Below are 24180 nucleotides of genomic sequence, written 5' to 3'. Positions count from 1 at the left end.
GTACAGTCTGCATGCATCATATTATTCCGAATTAATTCATATTTCTCACACTTAAGCAATGGACACTTAAGGTGATGGACACAGGCTAAAGTCTGACACAGACTCCTGGCTCACAATATATTTGTAACAGAATGCATTCAGCTGTGAACCAGATGGGAGTGGTCTGTGCTCATCTTGATCAGCTGATTAAGGCTGAACCAGATGCTGGATACTCAAAGGTTGAGTAAACAAGGTCATAAATGAAAGTGGGGGGTGGCTGGTGTAACTTGGGTCACGTACCATTAGTATATAGGATCAGAGAGGTATAGAGAAGGCTGCATGGAAATCATGATGGCAAAGTTGGGTCACGTACCATTAGTATATAGTAGGAGAAGAGAGATATAGGGAAGGATGCATGGAAATCAGGATGGCAAAGTTGGGTCACGTACCTGTAAGAGGAATGGATAAACAGAGATGCTGATTAGAGTGCGGTGGTGGCAGGTAAGGTACAGTCTGCATGCATCATATTATTCAGAATTAATTCATATTTCTCCCACTTAAGCAATGGACACTTAAGGTGATGGACACAGACTAAAGTCTGACACAGACTCGTGGCTCACAATATATTTGTAACAGAATGCATTCAGCTGTGAACCAGATGGGAGTGGTCTGTGCTCATCTTGATCAGCTGATTAAGGCTGAACCAGATGCTGGATACTCAAAGGTTGAGTAAACAAGGTCATAAATGAAAGTGGGGGGTGGCTGGTGTAACTTGGGTCACGTACCATTAGTATATAGGAGCAGAGAGGTATAGAGAAGGCTGCATGGAAATCAGGATGGCAAAGTTGGGTCACGTACCATTAGTATATAGTAGGAGAAGAGAGATATAGGGAAGGATGCATGGAAATCAGGATGGCAAAGTTGGGTCACGTACCTGTAAGAGGAATGGATAAACAGAGATGCTGATTAGAGTGCGGTGGTGGCAGGTAAGGTACAGTCTGCATGCATCATATTATTCAGAATTAATTCATATTTCACACACTTAAGCAATGGACACTTAAGGTGATGGACACAGACTAAAGTCTGACACAGACTCCTGGCTCACAATATATTTGTAACAGAATGCATTCAGCTGTGAACCAGATGGGAGTGGTCTGTGCTCATCTTGATCAGCTGATTAAGGCTGAACCAGATGCTGGATACTCAAAGGTTGAGTAAACAAGGTCATAAATGAAAGTGGGGGGTGGCTGGTGTAACTTGGGTCACGTACCATTAGTATATAGGAGCAGAGAGGTATAGAGAAGGCTGCATGGAAATCAGGATGGCAAAGTTGGGTCACGTACCATTAGTATATAGTAGGAGAAGAGAGATATAGGGAAGGATGCATGGAAATCAGGATGGCAAAGTTGGGTCACGTACCTGTAAGAGGAATGGATAAACAGAGATGCTGATTAGAGTGCGGTGGTGGCAGGTAAGGTACAGTCTGCATGCATCATATTATTCAGAATTAATTCATATTTCTCACACTTTAGCAATGGACACTTAAGATGATGGACACAGACTAAAGTCTGACACAGACTCCTGGCTCACAATATATTTGTAACAGAATGCATTCAGCTGTGAACCAGATGGGAGTGGTCTGTGCTCATCTTGATCAGCTGATTAAGGCTGAACCAGATGCTGGATACTCAAAGGTTGAGTAAATAAGGTCATAAATGAAAGTGGGGGGTGGCTGGTGTAACTTGGGTCACGTACCATTAGTATATAGGAACAGAGAGGTATAGAGAAGGCTGCATGGAAATCAGGATGGCAAAGTTGGGTCACGTACCATTAGTATATAGTAGGAGAAGAGAGATATAGGGAAGGATGCATGGAAATCAGGATGGCAAAGTTGGGTCACGTACCTGTAAGAGGAATGGATAAACAGAGATGCTGATTAGAGTGCGGTGGTGGCAGGTAAGGTACAGTCTGCATGCATCATATTATTCAGAATTAATTCATATTTCTCACACTTAAGCAATGGACACTTAAGGTGATGGACACAGGCTAAAGTCTGACACAGACTCCTGGCTCACAATATATTTGTAACAGAATGCATTCAGCTGTGAACCAGATGGGAGTGGTCTGTGCTCATCTTGATCAGCTGATTAAGGCTGAACCAGATGCTGGATACTCAAAGGTTGAGTAAACAAGGTCATAAATGAAAGTGGGGGGTGGCTGGTGTAACTTGGGTCACGTACCATTAGTATATAGGATCAGAGAGGTATAGAGAAGGCTGCATGGAAATCATGATGGCAAAGTTGGGTCACGTACCATTAGTATATAGTAGGAGAAGAGAGATATAGGGAAGGATGCATGGAAATCAGGATGGCAAAGTTGGGTCACGTACCTGTAAGAGGAATGGATAAACAGAGATGCTGATTAGAGTGCGGTGGTGGCAGGTAAGGTACAGTCTGCATGCATCATATTATTCAGAATTAATTCATATTTCTCCCACTTAAGCAATGGACACTTAAGGTGATGGACACAGACTAAAGTCTGACACAGACTCGTGGCTCACAATATATTTGTAACAGAATGCATTCAGCTGTGAACCAGATGGGAGTGGTCTGTGCTCATCTTGATCAGCTGATTAAGGCTGAACCAGATGCTGGATACTCAAAGGTTGAGTAAACAAGGTCATAAATGAAAGTGGGGGGTGGCTGGTGTAACTTGGGTCACGTACCATTAGTATATAGGAGCAGAGAGGTATAGAGAAGGCTGCATGGAAATCAGGATGGCAAAGTTGGGTCACGTACCATTAGTATATAGTAGGAGAAGAGAGATATAGGGAAGGATGCATGGAAATCAGGATGGCAAAGTTGGGTCACGTACCTGTAAGAGGAATGGATAAACAGAGATGCTGATTAGAGTGCGGTGGTGGCAGGTAAGGTACAGTCTGCATGCATCATATTATTCAGAATTAATTCATATTTCTCACACTTTAGCAATGGACACTTAAGATGATGGACACAGACTAAAGTCTGACACAGACTCCTGGCTCACAATATATTTGTAACAGAATGCATTCAGCTGTGAACCAGATGGGAGTGGTCTGTGCACATCTTGATCAGCTGATTAAGGCTGAACCAGATGCTGGATACTCAAAGGTTGAGTAAACAAGGTCATAAATGAAAGTGGGGGGTGGCTGGTGTAACTTGGGTCACGTACCATTAGTATATAGGAACAGAGAGGTATAGAGAAGGCTGCATGGAAATCAGGATGGCAAAGTTGGGTCACGTACCATTAGTATATAGTAGGAGAAGAGAGATATAGGGAAGGATGCATGGAAATCAGGATGGCAAAGTTGGGTCACGTACCTGTAAGAGGAATGGATAAACAGAGATGCTGATTAGAGTGCGGTGGTGGCAGGTAAGGTACAGTCTGCATGCATCATATTATTCAGAATTAATTCATATTTCACACACTTAAGCAATGGACACTTAAGGTGATGGACACAGACTAAAGTCTGACACAGACTCCTGGCTCACAATATATTTGTAACAGAATGCATTCAGCTGTGAACCAGATGGGAGTGGTCTGTGCTCATCTTGATCAGCTGATTAAGGCTGAACCAGATGCTGGATACTCAAAGGTTGAGTAAACAAGGTCATAAATGAAAGTGGGGGGTGGCTGGTGTAACTTGGGTCACGTACCATTAGTATATAGGAGCAGAGAGGTATAGAGAAGGCTGCATGGAAATCAGGATGGCAAAGTTGGGTCACGTACCATTAGTATATAGTAGGAGAAGTGAGATATAGGGAAGGATGCATGGAAATCAGGATGGCAAAGTTGGGTCACGTACCTGTAAGAGGAATGGATAAACAGAGATGCTGATTAGAGTGCGGTGGTGGCAGGTAAGGTACAGTCTGCATGCATCATATTATTCAGAATTAATTCATATTTCTCACACTTTAGCAATGGACACTTAAGATGATGGACACAGACTAAAGTCTGACACAGACTCCTGGCTCACAATATATTTGTAACAGAATGCATTCAGCTGTGAACCAGATGGGAGTGGTCTGTGCTCATCTTGATCAGCTGATTAAGGCTGAACCAGATGCTGGATACTCAAAGGTTGAGTAAACAAGGTCATAAATGAAAGTGGGGGGTGGCTGGTGTAACTTGGGTCACGTACCATTAGTATATAGGAACAGAGAGGTATAGAGAAGGCTGCATGGAAATCAGGATGGCAAAGTTGGGTCACGTACCATTAGTATATAGTAGGAGAAGAGAGATATAGGGAAGGATGCATGGAAATCAGGATGGCAAAGTTGGGTCACGTACCTGTAAGAGGAATGGATAAACAGAGATGCTGATTAGAGTGCGGTGGTGGCAGGTAAGGTACAGTCTGCATGCATCATATTATTCCGAATTAATTCATATTTCTCACACTTAAGCAATGGACACTTAAGGTGATGGACACAGGCTAAAGTCTGACACAGACTCCTGGCTCACAATATATTTGTAACAGAATGCATTCAGCTGTGAACCAGATGGGAGTGGTCTGTGCTCATCTTGATCAGCTGATTAAGGCTGAACCAGATGCTGGATACTCAAAGGTTGAGTAAACAAGGTCATAAATGAAAGTGGGGGGTGGCTGGTGTAACTTGGGTCACGTACCATTAGTATATAGGATCAGAGAGGTATAGAGAAGGCTGCATGGAAATCATGATGGCAAAGTTGGGTCACGTACCATTAGTATATAGTAGGAGAAGAGAGATATAGGGAAGGATGCATGGAAATCAGGATGGCAAAGTTGGGTCACGTACCTGTAAGAGGAATGGATAAACAGAGATGCTGATTAGAGTGCGGTGGTGGCAGGTAAGGTACAGTCTGCATGCATCATATTATTCAGAATTAATTCATATTTCTCCCACTTAAGCAATGGACACTTAAGGTGATGGACACAGACTAAAGTCTGACACAGACTCGTGGCTCACAATATATTTGTAACAGAATGCATTCAGCTGTGAACCAGATGGGAGTGGTCTGTGCTCATCTTGATCAGCTGATTAAGGCTGAACCAGATGCTGGATACTCAAAGGTTGAGTAAACAAGGTCATAAATGAAAGTGGGGGGTGGCTGGTGTAACTTGGGTCACGTACCATTAGTATATAGGAGCAGAGAGGTATAGAGAAGGCTGCATGGAAATCAGGATGGCAAAGTTGGGTCACGTACCATTAGTATATAGTAGGAGAAGAGAGATATAGGGAAGGATGCATGGAAATCAGGATGGCAAAGTTGGGTCACGTACCTGTAAGAGGAATGGATAAACAGAGATGCTGATTAGAGTGCGGTGGTGGCAGGTAAGGTACAGTCTGCATGCATCATATTATTCAGAATTAATTCATATTTCTCACACTTTAGCAATGGACACTTAAGATGATGGACACAGACTAAAGTCTGACACAGACTCCTGGCTCACAATATATTTGTAACAGAATGCATTCAGCTGTGAACCAGATGGGAGTGGTCTGTGCTCATCTTGATCAGCTGATTAAGGCTGAACCAGATGCTGGATACTCAAAGGTTGAGTAAACAAGGTCATAAATGAAAGTGGGGGGTGGCTGGTGTAACTTGGGTCACGTACCATTAGTATATAGGAGCAGAGAGGTATAGAGAAGGCTGCATGGAAATCAGGATGGCAAAGTTGGGTCACGTACCATTAGTATATAGTAGGAGAAGAGAGATATAGGGAAGGATGCATGGAAATCAGGATGGCAAAGTTGGGTCACGTACCTGTAAGAGGAATGGATAAACAGAGATGCTGATTAGAGTGCGGTGGTGGCAGGTAAGGTACAGTCTGCATGCATCATATTATTCCGAATTAATTCATATTTCTCACACTTAAGCAATGGACACTTAAGGTGATGGACACAGGCTAAAGTCTGACACAGACTCCTGGCTCACAATATATTTGTAACAGAATGCATTCAGCTGTGAACCAGATGGGAGTGGTCTGTGCTCATCTTGATCAGCTGATTAAGGCTGAACCAGATGCTGGATACTCAAAGGTTGAGTAAACAAGGTCATAAATGAAAGTGGGGGGTGGCTGGTGTAACTTGGGTCACGTACCATTAGTATATAGGATCAGAGAGGTATAGAGAAGGCTGCATGGAAATCATGATGGCAAAGTTGGGTCACGTACCATTAGTATATAGTAGGAGAAGAGAGATATAGGGAAGGATGCATGGAAATCAGGATGGCAAAGTTGGGTCACGTACCTGTAAGAGGAATGGATAAACAGAGATGCTGATTAGAGTGCGGTGGTGGCAGGTAAGGTACAGTCTGCATGCATCATATTATTCAGAATTAATTCATATTTCTCCCACTTAAGCAATGGACACTTAAGGTGATGGACACAGACTAAAGTCTGACACAGACTCGTGGCTCACAATATATTTGTAACAGAATGCATTCAGCTGTGAACCAGATGGGAGTGGTCTGTGCTCATCTTGATCAGCTGATTAAGGCTGAACCAGATGCTGGATACTCAAAGGTTGAGTAAACAAGGTCATAAATGAAAGTGGGGGGTGGCTGGTGTAACTTGGGTCACGTACCATTAGTATATAGGAGCAGAGAGGTATAGAGAAGGCTGCATGGAAATCAGGATGGCAAAGTTGGGTCACGTACCATTAGTATATAGTAGGAGAAGAGAGATATAGGGAAGGATGCATGGAAATCAGGATGGCAAAGTTGGGTCACGTACCTGTAAGAGGAATGGATAAACAGAGATGCTGATTAGAGTGCGGTGGTGGCAGGTAAGGTACAGTCTGCATGCATCATATTATTCAGAATTAATTCATATTTCACACACTTAAGCAATGGACACTTAAGGTGATGGACACAGACTAAAGTCTGACACAGACTCGTGGCTCACAATATATTTGTAACAGAATGCATTCAGCTGTGAACCAGATGGGAGTGGTCTGTGCTCATCTTGATCAGCTGATTAAGGCTGAACCAGATGCTGGATACTCAAAGGTTGAGTAAACAAGGTCATAAATGAAAGTGGGGGGTGGCTGGTGTAACTTGGGTCACGTACCATTAGTATATAGGAGCAGAGAGGTATAGAGAAGGCTGCATGGAAATCAGGATGGCAAAGTTGGGTCACGTACCATTAGTATATAGTAGGAGAAGAGAGATATAGGGAAGGATGCATGGAAATCAGGATGGCAAAGTTGGGTCACGTACCTGTAAGAGGAATGGATAAACAGAGATGCTGATTAGAGTGCGGTGGTGGCAGGTAAGGTACAGTCTGCATGCATCATATTATTCAGAATTAATTCATATTTCTCACACTTTAGCAATGGACACTTAAGATGATGGACACAGACTAAAGTCTGACACAGACTCCTGGCTCACAATATATTTGTAACAGAATGCATTCAGCTGTGAACCAGATGGGAGTGGTCTGTGCTCATCTTGATCAGCTGATTAAGGCTGAACCAGATGCTGGATACTCAAAGGTTGAGTAAACAAGGTCATAAATGAAAGTGGGGGGTGGCTGGTGTAACTTGGGTCACGTACCATTAGTATATAGGAACAGAGAGGTATAGAGAAGGCTGCATGGAAATCAGGATGGCAAAGTTGGGTCACGTACCATTAGTATATAGTAGGAGAAGAGAGATATAGGGAAGGATGCATGGAAATCAGGATGGCAAAGTTGGGTCACGTACCTGTAAGAGGAATGGATAAACAGAGATGCTGATTAGAGTGCGGTGGTGGCAGGTAAGGTACAGTCTGCATGCATCATATTATTCCGAATTAATTCATATTTCTCACACTTAAGCAATGGACACTTAAGGTGATGGACACAGGCTAAAGTCTGACACAGACTCCTGGCTCACAATATATTTGTAACAGAATGCATTCAGCTGTGAACCAGATGGGAGTGGTCTGTGCTCATCTTGATCAGCTGATTAAGGCTGAACCAGATGCTGGATACTCAAAGGTTGAGTAAACAAGGTCATAAATGAAAGTGGGGGGTGGCTGGTGTAACTTGGGTCACGTACCATTAGTATATAGGATCAGAGAGGTATAGAGAAGGCTGCATGGAAATCATGATGGCAAAGTTGGGTCACGTACCATTAGTATATAGTAAGAGAAGAGAGATATAGGGAAGGATGCATGGAAATCAGGATGGCAAAGTTGGGTCACGTACCTGTAAGAGGAATGGATAAACAGAGATGCTGATTAGAGTGCGGTGGTGGCAGGTAAGGTACAGTCTGCATGCATCATATTATTCAGAATTAATTCATATTTCTCCCACTTAAGCAATGGACACTTAAGGTGATGGACACAGACTAAAGTCTGACACAGACTCGTGGCTCACAATATATTTGTAACAGAATGCATTCAGCTGTGAACCAGATGGGAGTGGTCTGTGCTCATCTTGATCAGCTGATTAAGGCTGAACCAGATGCTGGATACTCAAAGGTTGAGTAAACAAGGTCATAAATGAAAGTGGGGGGTGGCTGGTGTAACTTGGGTCACGTACCATTAGTATATAGGATCAGAGAGGTATAGAGAAGGCTGCATGGAAATCATGATGGCAAAGTTGGGTCACGTACCATTAGTATATAGTAGGAGAAGAGAGATATAGGGAAGGATGCATGGAAATCAGGATGGCAAAGTTGGGTCACGTACCTGTAAGAGGAATGGATAAACAGAGATGCTGATTAGAGTGCGGTGGTGGCAGGTAAGGTACAGTCTGCATGCATCATATTATTCAGAATTAATTCATATTTCTCCCACTTCAGCAATGGACACTTAAGGTGATGGACACAGACTAAAGTCTGACACAGACTCGTGGCTCACAATATATTTGTAACAGAATGCATTCAGCTGTGAACCAGATGGGAGTGGTCTGTGCTCATCTTGATCAGCTGATTAAGGCTGAACCAGATGCTGGATACTCAAAGGTTGAGTAAACAAGGTCATAAATGAAAGTGGGGGGTGGCTGGTGTAACTTGGGTCACGTACCATTAGTATATAGGATCAGAGAGGTATAGAGAAGGCTGCATGGAAATCAGGATGGCAAAGTTGGGTCACGTACCATTAGTATATAGTAGGAGAAGAGAGATATAGGGAAGGATGCATGGAAATCAGGATGGCAAAGTTGGGTCACGTACCTGTAAGAGGAATGGATAAACAGAGATGCTGATTAGAGTGCGGTGGTGGCAGGTAAGGTACAGTCTGCATGCATCATATTATTCAGAATTAATTCATATTTCTCACACTTTAGCAATGGACACTTAAGATGATGGACACAGACTAAAGTCTGACACAGACTCCTGGCTCACAATATATTTGTAACAGAATGCATTCAGCTGTGAACCAGATGGGAGTGGTCTGTGCTCATCTTGATCAGCTGATTAAGGCTGAACCAGATGCTGGATACTCAAAGGTTGAGTAAACAAGGTCATAAATGAAAGTGGGGGGTGGCTGGTGTAACTTGGGTCACGTACCATTAGTATATAGGAGCAGAGAGGTATAGAGAAGGCTGCATGGAAATCAGGATGGCAAAGTTGGGTCACGTACCATTAGTATATAGTAGGAGAAGAGAGATATAGGGAAGGATGCATGGAAATCAGGATGGCAAAGTTGGGTCACGTACCTGTAAGAGGAATGGATAAACAGAGATGCTGATTAGAGTGCGGTGGTGGCAGGTAAGGTACAGTCTGCATGCATCATATTATTCAGAATTAATTCATATTTCTCACACTTTAGCAATGGACACTTAAGATGATGGACACAGACTAAAGTCTGACACAGACTCCTGGCTCACAATATATTTGTAACAGAATGCATTCAGCTGTGAACCAGATGGGAGTGGTCTGTGCTCATCTTGATCAGCTGATTAAGGCTGAACCAGATGCTGGATACTCAAAGGTTGAGTAAACAAGGTCATAAATGAAAGTGGGGGGTGGCTGGTGTAACTTGGGTCACGTACCATTAGTATATAGGAGCAGAGAGGTATAGAGAAGGCTGCATGGAAATCAGGATGGCAAAGTTGGGTCACGTACCATTAGTATATAGTAGGAGAAGAGAGATATAGGGAAGGATGCATGGAAATCAGGATGGCAAAGTTGGGTCACGTACTTGTGAGAGGAATGGATAAACAGATGCTGATTAGAGTGCGGTGGTGGCAGGTAAGGTACAGTCTGCATGCATCATATTATTCAGAATTAATTCATATTTCTCACACTTAAGATGATGGACACAGACTAAAGTCTGACACAGACTCCTGGCTCACAATATATTTGTAACAGAATGCATTCAGCTGTGAACCAGATGGGAGTGGTCTGTGCTCATCTTGATCAGCTGATTAAGGCTGAACCAGATGCTGGATACTCAAAGGTTGAGTAAACAAGGTCATAAATGAAAGTGGGGGGTGGCTGATGTAACTTGGGTCACGTACCATTAGTATATAGGAGCAGAGAGGTATAGAGAAGGCTGCATGGAAATCAGGATGGCAAAGTTGGGTCACGTACCATTAGTATATAGTAGGAGAAGAGAGATATAGGGAAGGATGCATGGAAATCAGGATGGCAAAGTTGGGTCACGTACCTGTAAGAGGAATGGATAAACAGAGATGCTGATTAGAGTGCGGTGGTGGCAGGTAAGGTACAGTCTGCATGCATCATATTATTCAGAATTAATTCATATTTCACACACTTAAGCAATGGACACTTAAGGTGATGGACACAGACTAAAGTCTGACACAGACTCCTGGCTCACAATATATTTGTAACAGAATGCATTCAGCTGTGAACCAGATGGGAGTGGTCTGTGCTCATCTTGATCAGCTGATTAAGGCTGAACCAGATGCTGGATACTCAAAGGTTGAGTAAACAAGGTCATAAATGAAAGTGGGGGGTGGCTGGTGTAACTTGGGTCACGTACCATTAGGATATAGGAGCAGAGAGGTATAGAGAAGGCTGCATGGAAATCAGGATGGCAAAGTTGGGTCACGTACCATTAGTATATAGTAGGAGAAGAGAGATATAGGGAAGGATGCATGGAAATCAGGATGGCAAATTTGGGTCACGTACCTGTAAGAGGAATGGATAAACAGAGATGCTGATTAGAGTGCGGTGGTGGCAGGTAAGGTACAGTCTGCATGCATCATATTATTCCGAATTAATTCATATTTCTCACACTTAAGCAATGGACACTTAAGGTGATGGACACAGGCTAAAGTCTGACACAGACTCCTGGCTCACAATATATTTGTAACAGAATGCATTCAGCTGTGAACCAGATGGGAGTGGTCTGTGCTCATCTTGATTAGCTGATTAAGGCTGAACCAGATGCTGGATACTCAAAGGTTGAGTAAACAAGGTCATAAATGAAAGTGGGGGGTGGCTGGTGTAACTTGGGTCACGTACCATTAGTATATAGGATCAGAGAGGTATAGAGAAGGCTGCATGGAAATCATGATGGCAAAGTTGGGTCACGTACCATTAGTATATAGTAGGAGAAGAGAGATATAGGGAAGGATGCATGGAAATCAGGATGGCAAAGTTGGGTCACGTACCTGTAAGAGGAATGGATAAACAGAGATGCTGATTAGAGTGCGGTGGTGGCAGGTAAGGTACAGTCTGCATGCATCATATTATTCAGAATTAATTCATATTTCTCCCAGTTAAGCAATGGACACTTAAGGTGATGGACACAGACTAAAGTCTGACACAGACTCGTGGCTCACAATATATTTGTAACAGAATGCATTCAGCTGTGAACCAGATGGGAGTGGTCTGTGCTCATCTTGATCAGCTGATTAAGGCTGAACCAGATGCTGGATACTCAAAGGTTGAGTAAACAAGGTCATAAATGAAAGTGGGGGGTGGCTGGTGTAACTTGGGTCACGTACCATTAGTATATAGGAGCAGAGAGGTATAGAGAAGGCTGCATGGAAATCAGGATGGCAAAGTTGGGTCACGTACCATTAGTATATAGTAGGAGAAGAGAGATATAGGGAAGGATGCATGGAAATCAGGATGGCAAAGTTGGGTCACGTACCTGTAAGAGGAATGGATAAACAGAGATGCTGATTAGAGTGCGGTGGTGGCAGGTAAGGTACAGTCTGCATGCATCATATTATTCAGAATTAATTCATATTTCACACACTTAAGCAATGGACACTTAAGGTGATGGACACAGACTAAAGTCTGACACAGACTCCTGGCTCACAATATATTTGTAACAGAATGCATTCAGCTGTGAACCAGATGGGAGTGGTCTGTGCTCATCTTGATCAGCTGATTAAGGCTGGACCAGATGCTGGATACTCAAAGGTTGAGTAAACAAGGTCATAAATGAAAGTGGGGGGTGGCTGGTGTAACTTGGGTCACGTACCATTAGTATATAGGAGCAGAGAGGTATAGAGAAGGCTGCATGGAAATCAGGATGGCAAAGTTGGGTCACGTACCATTAGTATATAGTAGGAGAAGAGAGATATAGGGAAGGATGCATGGAAATCAGGATGGCAAAGTTGGGTCACGTACCTGTAAGAGGAATGGATAAACAGAGATGCTGATTAGAGTGCGGTGGTGGCAGGTAAGGTACAGTCTGCATGCATGATATTATTCAGAATTAATTCATATTTCTCACACTTTAGCAATGGACACTTAAGATGATGGACACAGACTAAAGTCTGACACAGACTCCTGGCTCACAATATATTTGTAACAGAATGCATTCAGCTGTGAACCAGATGGGAGTGGTCTGTGCTCATCTTGATCAGCTGATTAAGGCTGAACCAGATGCTGGATACTCAAAGGTTGAGTAAACAAGGTCATAAATGAAAGTGGGGGGTGGCTGGTGTAACTTGGGTGACGTACCATTAGTATATAGGAACAGAGAGGTATAGAGAAGGCTGCATGGAAATCAGGATGGCAAAGTTGGGTCACGTACCATTAGTATATAGTAGGAGAAGAGAGATATAGGGAAGGATGCATGGAAATCAGGATGGCAAAGTTGGGTCACGTACCTGTAAGAGGAATGGATAAACAGAGATGCTGATTAGAGTGCGGTGGTGGCAGGTAAGGTACAGTCTGCATGCATCATATTATTCAGAATTAATTCATATTTCTCACACTTTAGCAATGGACACTTAAGATGATGGACACAGACTAAAGTCTGACACAGACTCCTGGCTCACAATATATTTGTAACAGAATGCATTCAGCTGTGAACCAGATGGGAGTGGTCTGTGCTCATCTTGATCAGCTGATTAAGGCTGAACCAGATGCTGGATACTCAAAGGTTGAGTAAACAAGGTCATAAATGAAAGTGGGGGGTGGCTGGTGTAACTTGGGTCACGTACCATTAGTATATAGGAGCAGAGAGGTATAGAGAAGGCTGCATGGAAATCAGGATGGCAAAGTTGGGTCACGTACCATTAGTATATAGTAGGAGAAGAGAGATATAGGGAAGGATGCATGGAAATCAGGATGGCAAAGTTGGGTCACGTACCTGTAAGAGGAATGGATAAACAGAGATGCTGATTAGAGTGCGGTGGTGGCAGGTAAGGTACAGTCTGCATGCATCATATTATTCCGAATTAATTCATATTTCTCACACTTAAGCAATGGACACTTAAGGTGATGGACACAGGCTAAAGTCTGACACAGACTCCTGGCTCACAATATATTTGTAACAGAATGCATTCAGCTGTGAACCAGATGGGAGTGGTCTGTGCTCATCTTGATCAGCTGATTAAGGCTGAACCAGATGCTGGATACTCAAAGGTGGAGTAAACAAGGTCATAAATGAAAGTGGGGGGTGGCTGGTGTAACTTGGGTCACGTACCATTAGTATATAGGATCAGAGAGGTATAGAGAAGGCTGCATGGAAATCAGGATGGCAAAGTTGGGTCACGTACCATTAGTATATAGTAGGAGAAGAGAGATATAGGGAAGGATGCATGGAAATCAGGATGGCAAAGTTGGGTCACGTACCTGTAAGAGGAATGGATAAACAGAGATGCTGATTAGAGTGCGGTGGTGGCAGGTAAGGTACAGTCTGCATGCATCATATTATTCAGAATTAATTCATATTTCTCCCACTTAAGCAATGGACACTTAAGGTGATGGACACAGACTAAAGTCTGACACAGACTCGTGGCTCACAATATATTTGTAACAGAATGCATTCAGCTGTGAACCAGATGGGAGTGGTCTGTGCTCATCTTGATCAGCTGATTAAGGCTGAACCAGATGCTGGATACTCAAAGGTTGAGTAAACAAGGTCATAAATGAAAGAGGGGGGTGGCTGGTGTAACTTGGGTCACGTACCATTAGTATATAGGAGCAGAGAGGTATAGAGAAGGCTGCATGGAAATCAGGATGGCAAAGTTGGGTCACGTACCATTAGTATATAGTAGGAGAAGAGAGATATAGGGAAGGATGCATGGAAATCAGGATGGCAAAGTTGGGTCACGTACCTGTAAGAGGAATGGATAAACAGAGATGCTGATTAGAGTGCGGTGGTGGCAGGTAAGGTACAGTCTGCATGCATCATATTATTCAGAATTAATTCATATTTCTCCCACTTAAGCAATGGACACTTAAGGTGATGGACACAGACTAAAGTCTGACACAGACTCGTGGCTCACAATATATTTGTAACAGAATGCATTCAGCTGTGAACCAGATGGGAGTGGTCTGTGCTCATCTTGATCAGCTGATTAAGGCTGAACCAGATGCTGGATACTCAAAGGTTGAGTAATCAAGGTCATAAATGAAAGTGGGGGGTGGCTGGTGTAACTTGGGTCACGTACCATTAGTATATAGGAGCAGAGAGGTATAGAGAAGGCTGCATGGAAATCAGGATGGCAAAGTTGGGTCACGTACCATTAGTATATAGTAGGAGAAGAGAGATATAGGGAAGGATGCATGGAAATCAGGATGGCAAAGTTGGGTCACGTACCTGTAAGAGGAATGGATAAACAGAGATGCTGATTAGAGTGCGGTGGTGGCAGGTAAGGTACAGTCTGCATGCATCATATTATTCAGAATTAATTCATATTTCACACACTTAAGCAATGGACACTTAAGGTGATGGACACAGACTAAAGTCTGACACAGACTCCTGGCTCACAATATATTTGTAACAGAATGCATTCAGCTGTGAACCAGATGGGAGTGGTCTGTGCTCATCTTGATCAGCTGATTAAGGCTGAACCAGATGCTGGATACTCAAAGGTTGAGTAAACAAGGTCATAAATGAAAGTGGGGGGTGGCTGGTGTAACTTGGGTCACGTACCATTAGTATATAGGAGCAGAGAGGTATAGAGAAGGCTGCATGGAAATCAGGATGGCAAAGTTGGGTCACGTACCATTAGTATATAGTAGGAGAAGAGAGATATAGGGAAGGATGCATGGAAATCAGGATGGCAAAGTTGGGTCACGTACCTGTAAGAGGAATGGATAAACAGAGATGCTGATTAGAGTGCGGTGGTGGCAGGTAAGGTACAGTCTGCATGCATCATATTATTCAGAATTAATTCATATTTCTCACACTTTAGCAATGGACACTTAAGATGATGGACACAGACTAAAGTCTGACACAGACTCCTGGCTCACAATATATTTGTAACAGAATGCATTCAGCTGTGAACCAGATGGGAGTGGTCTGTGCTCATCTTGATCAGCTGATTAAGGCTGAACCAGATGCTGGATACTCAAAGGTTGAGTAAACAAGGTCATAAATGAAAGTGGGGGGTGGCTGGTGTAACTTGGGTCACGTACCATTAGTATATAGGAACAGAGAGGTATAGAGAAGGCTGCATGGAAATCAGGATGGCAAAGTTGGGTCACGTACCATTAGTATATAGTAGGAGAAGAGAGATATAGGGAAGGATGCATGGAAATCAGGATGGCAAAGTTGGGTCACGTACCTGTAAGAGGAATGGATAAACAGAGATGCTGATTAGAGTGCGGTGGTGGCAGGTAAGGTACAGTCTGCATGCATCATATTATTCCGAATTAATTCATATTTCTCACACTTAAGCAATGGACACTTAAGGTGATGGACACAGGCTAAAGTCTGACACAGACTCCTGGCTCACAATATATTTGTAACAGAATGCATTCAGCTCTGAACCAGATGGGAGTGGTCTGTGCTCATCTTGATCAGCTGATTAAGGCTGAACCAGATGCTGGATACTCAAAGGTTGAGTAAACAAGGTCATAAATGAAAGTGGGGGGTGGCTGGTGTAACTTGGGTCACGTACCATTAGTATATAGGATCAGAGAGGTATAGAGAAGGCTGCATGGAAATCATGATGGCAAAGTTGGGTCACGTACCATTAGTATATAGTAGGAGAAGAGAGATATAGGGAAGGATGCATGGAAATCAGGATGGCAAAGTTGGGTCACGTACCTGTAAGAGGAATGGATAAACAGAGATGCTGATTAGAGTGCGGTGGTGGCAGGTAAGGTACAGTCTGCATGCATCATATTATTCAGAATTAATTCATATTTCTCACACTTAAGCAATGGACACTTAAGGTGATGGACACAGACTAAAGTCTGACACAGACTCGTGGCTCACAATATATTTGTAACAGAATGCATTCAGCTGTGAACCAGATGGGAGTGGTCTGTGCTCATCTTGATCAGCTGATTAAGGCTGAACCAGATGCTGGATACTCAAAGGTTGAGTAAACAAGGTCATAAATGAAAGTGGGGGGTGGCTGGTGTAACTTGGGTCACGTACCATTAGTATATAGGAGCAGAGAGGTATAGAGAAGGCTGCATGGAAATCAGGATGGCAAAGTTGGGTCACGTACCATTAGTATATAGTAGGAGAAGAGAGATATAGGGAAGGATGCATGGAAATCAGGATGGCAAAGTTGGGTCACGTACCTGTAAGAGGAATGGATAAACAGAGATGCTGATTAGAGTGCGGTGGTGGCAGGTAAGGTACAGTCTGCATGCATCATATTATTCAGAATTAATTCATATTTCACACACTTAAGCAATGGACACTTAAGGTGATGGACACAGACTAAAGTCTGACACAGACTCCTGGCTCACAATATATTTGTAACAGAATGCATTCAGCTGTGAACCAGATGGGAGTGGTCTGTGCTCATCTTGATCAGCTGATTAAGGCTGAACCAGATGCTGGATACTCAAAGGTTGAGTAAACAAGGTCATAAATGAAAGTGGGGGGTGGCTGGTGTAACTTGGGTCACGTACCATTAGTATATAGGAGCAGAGAGGTATAGAGAAGGCTGCATGGAAATCAGGATGGCAAAGTTGGGTCACGTACCATTAGTATATAGTAGGAGAAGAGAGATATAGGGAAGGATGCATGGAAATCAGGATGGCAAAGTTGGGTCACGTACCTGTAAGAGGAATGGATAAACAGAGATGCTGATTAGATTGCGGTGGTGGCAGGTAAGGTACAGTCTGCATGCATCATATTATTCAGAATTAATTCATATTTCTCACACTTTAGCAATGGACACTTAAGATGATGGACACAGACTAAAGTCTGACACAGACTCCTGGCTCACAATATATTTGTAACAGAATGCATTCAGCTGTGAACCAGATGGGAGTGGTCTGTGCTCATCTTGATCAGCTGATTAAGGCTGAACCAGATGCTGGATACTCAAAGGTTGAGTAAACAAGGTCATAAATGAAAGTGGGGGGTGGCTGGTGTAACTTGGGTCACGTACCATTAGTATATAGGAACAGAGAGGTATAGAGAAGGCTGCAAGGAAATCAGGATGGCAAAGTTGGGTCACGTACCATTAGTATATAGTAGGAGAAGAGAGATATAGGTAAGGATGCATGGAAATCAGGATGGCAAAGTTGGGTCACGTACCTGTAAGAGGAATGGATAAACAGAGATGCTGATTAGAGTGCGGTGGTGGCAGGTAAGGTACAGTCTGCATGCATCATATTATTCAGAATTAATTCATATTTCTCACACTTAAGCAATGGACACTTAAGGTGATGGACACAGGCTAAAGTCTGACACAGACTCCTGGCTCACAATATATTTGTAACAGAATGCATTCAGCTGTGAACCAGATGGGAGTGGTCTGTGCTCATCTTGATCAGCTGATTAAGGCTGAACCAGATGCTGGATACTCAAAGGTTGAGTAAACAAGGTCATAAATGAAAGTGGGGGGTGGCTGGTGTAACTTGGGTCACGTACCATTAGTATATAGGATCAGAGAGGTATAGAGAAGGCTGCATGGAAATCATGATGGCAAAGTTGGGTCACGTACCATTAGTATATAGTAGGAGAAGAGAGATATAGGGAAGGATGCATGGAAATCAGGATGGCAAAGTTGGGTCACGTACCTGTAAGAGGAATGGATAAACAGAGATGCTGATTAGAGTGCGGTGGTGGCAGGTAAGGTACAGTCTGCATGCATCATATTATTCAGAATTAATTCATATTTCTCCCACTTAAGCAATGGACACTTAAGGTGATGGACACAGACTAAAGTCTGACACAGACTCGTGGCTCACAATATATTTGTAACAGAATGCATTCAGCTGTGAACCAGATGGGAGTGGTCTGTGCTCATCTTGATCAGCTGATTAAGGCTGAACCAGATGCTGGATACTCAAAGGTTGAGTAAACAAGGTCATAAATGAAAGTGGGGGGTGGCTGGTGTAACTTGGGTCACGTACCATTAGTATATAGGAGCAGAGAGGTATAGAGAAGGCTGCATGGAAATCAGGATGGCAAAGTTGGGTCACGTACCATTAGTATATAGTAGGAGAAGAGAGATATAGGGAAGGATGCATGGAAATCAGGATGGCAAAGTTGGGTCACGTACCTGTAAGAGGAATGGATAAACAGAGATGCTGATTAGAGTGCGGTGGTGGCAGGTAAGGTACAGTCTGCATGCATCATATTATTCAGAATTAATTCATATTTCACACACTTAAGCAATGGACACTTAAGGTGATGGACACAGACTAAAGTCTGACACAGACTCCTGGCTCACAATATATTTGTAACAGAATGCATTCAGCTGTGAACCAGATGGGAGTGGTCTGTGCTCATCTTGATCAGCTGATTAAGGCTGAACCAGATGCTGGATACTCAAAGGTTGAGTAAACAAGGTCATAAATGAAAGTGGGGGGTGGCTGGTGTAACTTGGGTCACGTACCATTAGTATATAGGAGCAGAGAGGTATAGAAAAGGCTGCATGGAAATCAGGATGGCAAAGTTGGGTCGCGTACCATTAGTATATAGTAGGAGAAGAGGGATATAGGGAAGGATGCATGGAAATCAGGATGGCAAAGTTGGGTCACGTACCTGTAAGAGGAATGGATAAACAGAGATGCTGATTAGATTGCGGTGGTGGCAGGTAAGGTACAGTCTGCATGCATCATATTATTCAGAATTAATTCATATTTCTCACACTTTAGCAATGGACACTTAAGATGATGGACACAGACTAAAGTCTGACACAGACTCCTGGCTCACAATATATTTGTAACAGAATGCATTCAACTGTGAACCAGATGGGAGTGGTCTGTGCTCATCTTGATCAGCTGATTAAGGCTGAACCAGATGCTGGATACTCAAAGGTTGAGTAAACAAGGTCATAAATGAAAGTGGGGGGTGGCTGGTGTAACTTGGGTCACGTACCATTAGTATATAGGAACAGAGAGGTATAGAGAAGGCTGCATGGAAATCAGGATGGCAAAGTTGGGTCACGTACCATTAGTATATAGTAGGAGAAGAGAGATATAGGGAAGGATGCATGGAAATCAGGATGGCAAAGTTGGGTCACGTACCTGTAAGAGGAATGGATAAACAGAGATGCTGATTAGAGTGCGGTGGTGGCAGGTAAGGTACAGTCTGCATGCATCATATTATTCCGAATTAATTCATATTTCTCACACTTAAGCAATGGACACTTAAGGTGATGGACACAGGCTAAAGTCTGACACAGACTCCTGGCTCACAATATATTTGTAACAGAATGCATTCAGCTGTGAACCAGATGGGAGTGGTCTGTGCTCATCTTGATCAGCTGATTAAGGCTGAACCAGATGCTGGATACTTAAAGGTTGAGTAAACAAGGTCATAAATGAAAGTGGGGGGTGGCTGGTGTAACTTGGGTCACGTACCATTAGTATATAGGATCAGAGAGGTATAGAGAAGGCTGCATGGAAATCATGATGGCAAAGTTGGGTCACGTACCATTAGTATATAGTAGGAGAAGAGAGATATAGGGAAGGATGCATGGAAATCAGGATGGCAAAGTTGGGTCACGTACCTGTAAGAGGAATGGATAAACAGAGATGCTGATTAGAGTGTGGTGGTGGCAGGTAAGGTACATTCTGCATGCATCATATTATTCAGAATTAATTCATATTTCTCCCACTTAAGCAATGGACACTTAAGGTGATGGACACAGACTAAAGTCTGACACAGACTCGTGGCTCACAATATATTTGTAACAGAATGCATTCAGCTGTGAACCAGATGGGAGTGGTCTGTGCTCATCTTGATCAGCTGATTAAGGCTGAACCAGATGCTGGATACTCAAAGGTTGAGTAAACAAGGTCATAAATGAAAGTGGGGGGTGGCTGGTGTAACTTGGGTCACGTACCATTAGTATATAGGAGCAGAGAGGTATAGAGAAGGCTGCATGGAAATCAGGATGGCAAAGTTGGGTCACGTACCATTAGTATATAGTAGGAGAAGAGAGATATAGGGAAGGATGCATGGAAATCAGGATGGCAAAGTTGGGTCACGTACCTGTAAGAGGAATGGATAAACAGAGATGCTGATTAGAGTGCGGTGGTGGCAGGTAAGGTACAGTCTGCATGCATCATATTATTCAGAATTAATTCATATTTCACACACTTAAGCAATGGACACTTAAGGTGATGGACGCAGACTAAAGTCTGACACAGACTCCTGGCTCACAATATATTTGTAACAGAATGCATTCAGCTGTGAACCAGATGGGAGTGGTCTGTGCTCATCTTGATCAGCTGATTAAGGCTGAACCAGATGCTGGATACTCAAAGGTTGAGTAAACAAGGTCATAAATGAAAGTGGGGGGTGGCTGGTGTAACTTGGGTCACGTACCATTAGTATATAGGATCAGAGAGGTATAGAGAAGGCTGCATGGAAATCATGATGGCAAAGTTGGGTCACGTACCATTAGTATATAGTAGGAGAAGAGAGATATAGGGAAGGATGCATGGAAATCAGGATGGCAAAGTTGGGTCACGTACCTGTAAGAGGAATGGATAAACAGAGATGCTGATTAGAGTGCGGTGGTGGCAGGTAAGGTACAGTCTGCATGCATCATATTATTCAGAATTAATTCATATTTCTCCCACTTAAGCAATGGACACTTAAGGTGATGGACACAGACTAAAGTCTGACACAGACTCGTGGCTCACAATATATTTGTAACAGAATGCATTCAGCTGTGAACCAGATGGGAGTGGTCTGTGCTCATCTTGATCAGCTGATTAAGGCTGAACCAGATGCTGGATACTCAAAGGTTGAGTAAACAAGGTCATAAATGAAAGTGGGGGGTGGCTGGTGTAACTTGGGTCACGTACCATTAGTATATAGGAGCAGAGAGGTATAGAGAAGGCTGCATGGAAATCAGGATGGCAAAGTTGGGTCACGTACCATTAGTATATAGTAGGAGAAGAGAGATATAGGGAAGGATGCATGGAAATCAGGATGGCAAAGTTGGGTCACATACCTGTAAGAGGAATGGATAAACAGAGATGCTGATTAGAGTGCGGTGGTGGCAGGTAAGGTACAGTCTGCATGCATCATATTATTCAGAATTAATTCATATTTCACACACTTAAGCAATGGACACTTAAGGTGATGGACACAGACTAAAGTCTGACACAGACTCCTGGCTCACAATATATTTGTAACAGAATGCATTCAGCTGTGAACCAGATGGGAGTGGTCTGTGCTCATCTTGATCAGCTGATTAAGGCTGAACCAGATGCTGGATACTCAAAGGTTGAGTAAACAAGGTCATAAATGAAAGTGGGGGGTGGCTGGTGTAACTTGAGTCACGTACCATTAGTATATAGGAACAGAGAGGTATAGAGAAGGCTGCATGGAAATCAGGATGGCAAAGTTGGGTCACGTACCATTAGTATATAGTAGGAGAAGAGAGATATAGGGAAGGATGCATGGAAATCAGGATGGCAAAGTTGGGTCACGTACCTGTAAGAGGAATGGATAAACAGAGATGCTGATTAGAGTGCGGTGGTGGCAGGTAAGGTACAGTCTGCATGCATCATATTATTCAGAATTAATTCATATTTCTCACACTTTAGCAATGGACACTTAAGATGATGGACACAGACTAAAGTCTGACACCGACTCCTGGCTCACAATATATTTGTAACAGAATGCATTCAGCTGTGAACCAGATGGGAGTGGTCTGTGCTCATCTTGATCAGCTGATTAAGGCTGAACCAGATGCTGGATACTCAAAGGTTGAGTAAACAAGGTCATAAATGAAAGTGGGGGGTGGCTGGTGTAACTTGGGTCACGTACCATTAGTATATAGGAGCAGAGAGGTATAGAGAAGGCTGCATGGAAATCAGGATGGCAAAGTTGGGTCACGTACCATTAGTATATAGTAGGAGAAGAGAGATATAGGGAAGGATGCATGGAAATCAGGATGGCAAAGTTGGGTCACGTACCTGTAAGAGGAATGGATAAACAGAGATGCTGATTAGAGTGCGGTGGTGGCAGGTAAGGTACAGTCTGCATGCATCATATTATTCAGAATTAATTCATATTTCACACACTTAAGCAATGGAAACTTAAAGTGATGGACACAGACTAAAGTCTGACACAGACTCCTGGCTCACAATATATTTGTAACAGAATGCATTCAGCTGTGAACCAGATGGGAGTGGTCTGTGCTCATCTTGATCAGCTGATTAAGGCTGAACCAGATGCTGGATACTCAAAGGTTGAGTAAACAAGGTCATAAATGAAAGTGGGGAGTGGCTGGTGTAACTTGGGTCACGTACCATTAGTATATAGGAGCAGAGAGGTATAGAGAAGGCTGCATGGAAATCAGGATGGCAAAGTTGGGTCACGTACCATTAGTATATAGTAGGAGAAGAGAGATATAGGGAAGGATGCATGGAAATCAGGATGGCAAAGTTGGGTCACGTACCTGTAAGAGGAGTGGATAAACAGAGATGCTGATTAGAGTGCGGTGGTGGCAGGTAAGGTACAGTCTGCATGCATCATATTATTCAGAATTAATTCATATTTCTCACACTTAAGCAATGGACACTTAAGGTGATGGACACAGACTAAAGTCTGACACAGACTCCTGGCTCACAATATATTTGTAACAGAATGCATTCAGCTGTGAACCAGATGGGAGTGGTCTGTGCTCATCTTGATCAGCTGATTAAGGCTGAGCCAGATGCTGGATACTCAAAGGTTGAGTAAACAAGGTCATAAATGAAAGTGGGGGGTGGCTGGTGTAACTTGGATCACGTACCATTAGTATATAGGAGCAGAGAGGTATAGAGAAGGCTGCATGGAAATCAGGATGGCAAAGTTGGGTCACGTACCATTAGTATATAGTAGGAGAAGAGAGATATAGGGAAGGATGCATGGAAATCAGGATGGCAAAGTTGGGTCACGTACTTGTAAGAGGAATGGATAAACAGAGATGCTGATTAGAGTGCGGTGGTGGCAGGTAAGGTACATTCTGCATGCATCATATTATTCAGAATTAATTCATATTTCTCACACTTAAGCAATGGACACTTAAGGTGATGGACACAGACTAAAGTCTGACGCAGACTCCTGGCTCACAATATACAGTCATGGATAAAAGTATTGAGAATGAGACAAATAGTAATTTTTCCAAAGTTTACTGCTTCATTTTTTGTAATGGCAGTTTGCATATACTCCTGAATGTCAAAGAGTGATCAGCTTAACAGCAATTACTGTACTTGCAAAGTCAATATTTGCCCAGAAAATGAACTTTAACCCCCAAAACACATTTCAACATCATTGCAGTCCTGCCTTAAAAGGAGCAGCTAACATCATTTTAGTGATTGATCCATTAACACAGGTGTGGGTGTTGATGAGGACAGGGCTGGCGATCAATCAGTCATGATTAAGTAAGAA

Source organism: Phyllobates terribilis, unplaced genomic scaffold (assembly GCF_046119375.1).
Source record: "Phyllobates terribilis strain yellow unplaced genomic scaffold, ASM4611937v1 Scaffold_2__4_contigs__length_985480577, whole genome shotgun sequence".
Lineage (NCBI taxonomy): Eukaryota > Metazoa > Chordata > Amphibia > Anura > Dendrobatidae > Phyllobates > Phyllobates terribilis.
The sequence above is the reverse complement of the archived record's forward strand: the minus strand, read 5'-3'. Positions refer to the sequence as shown.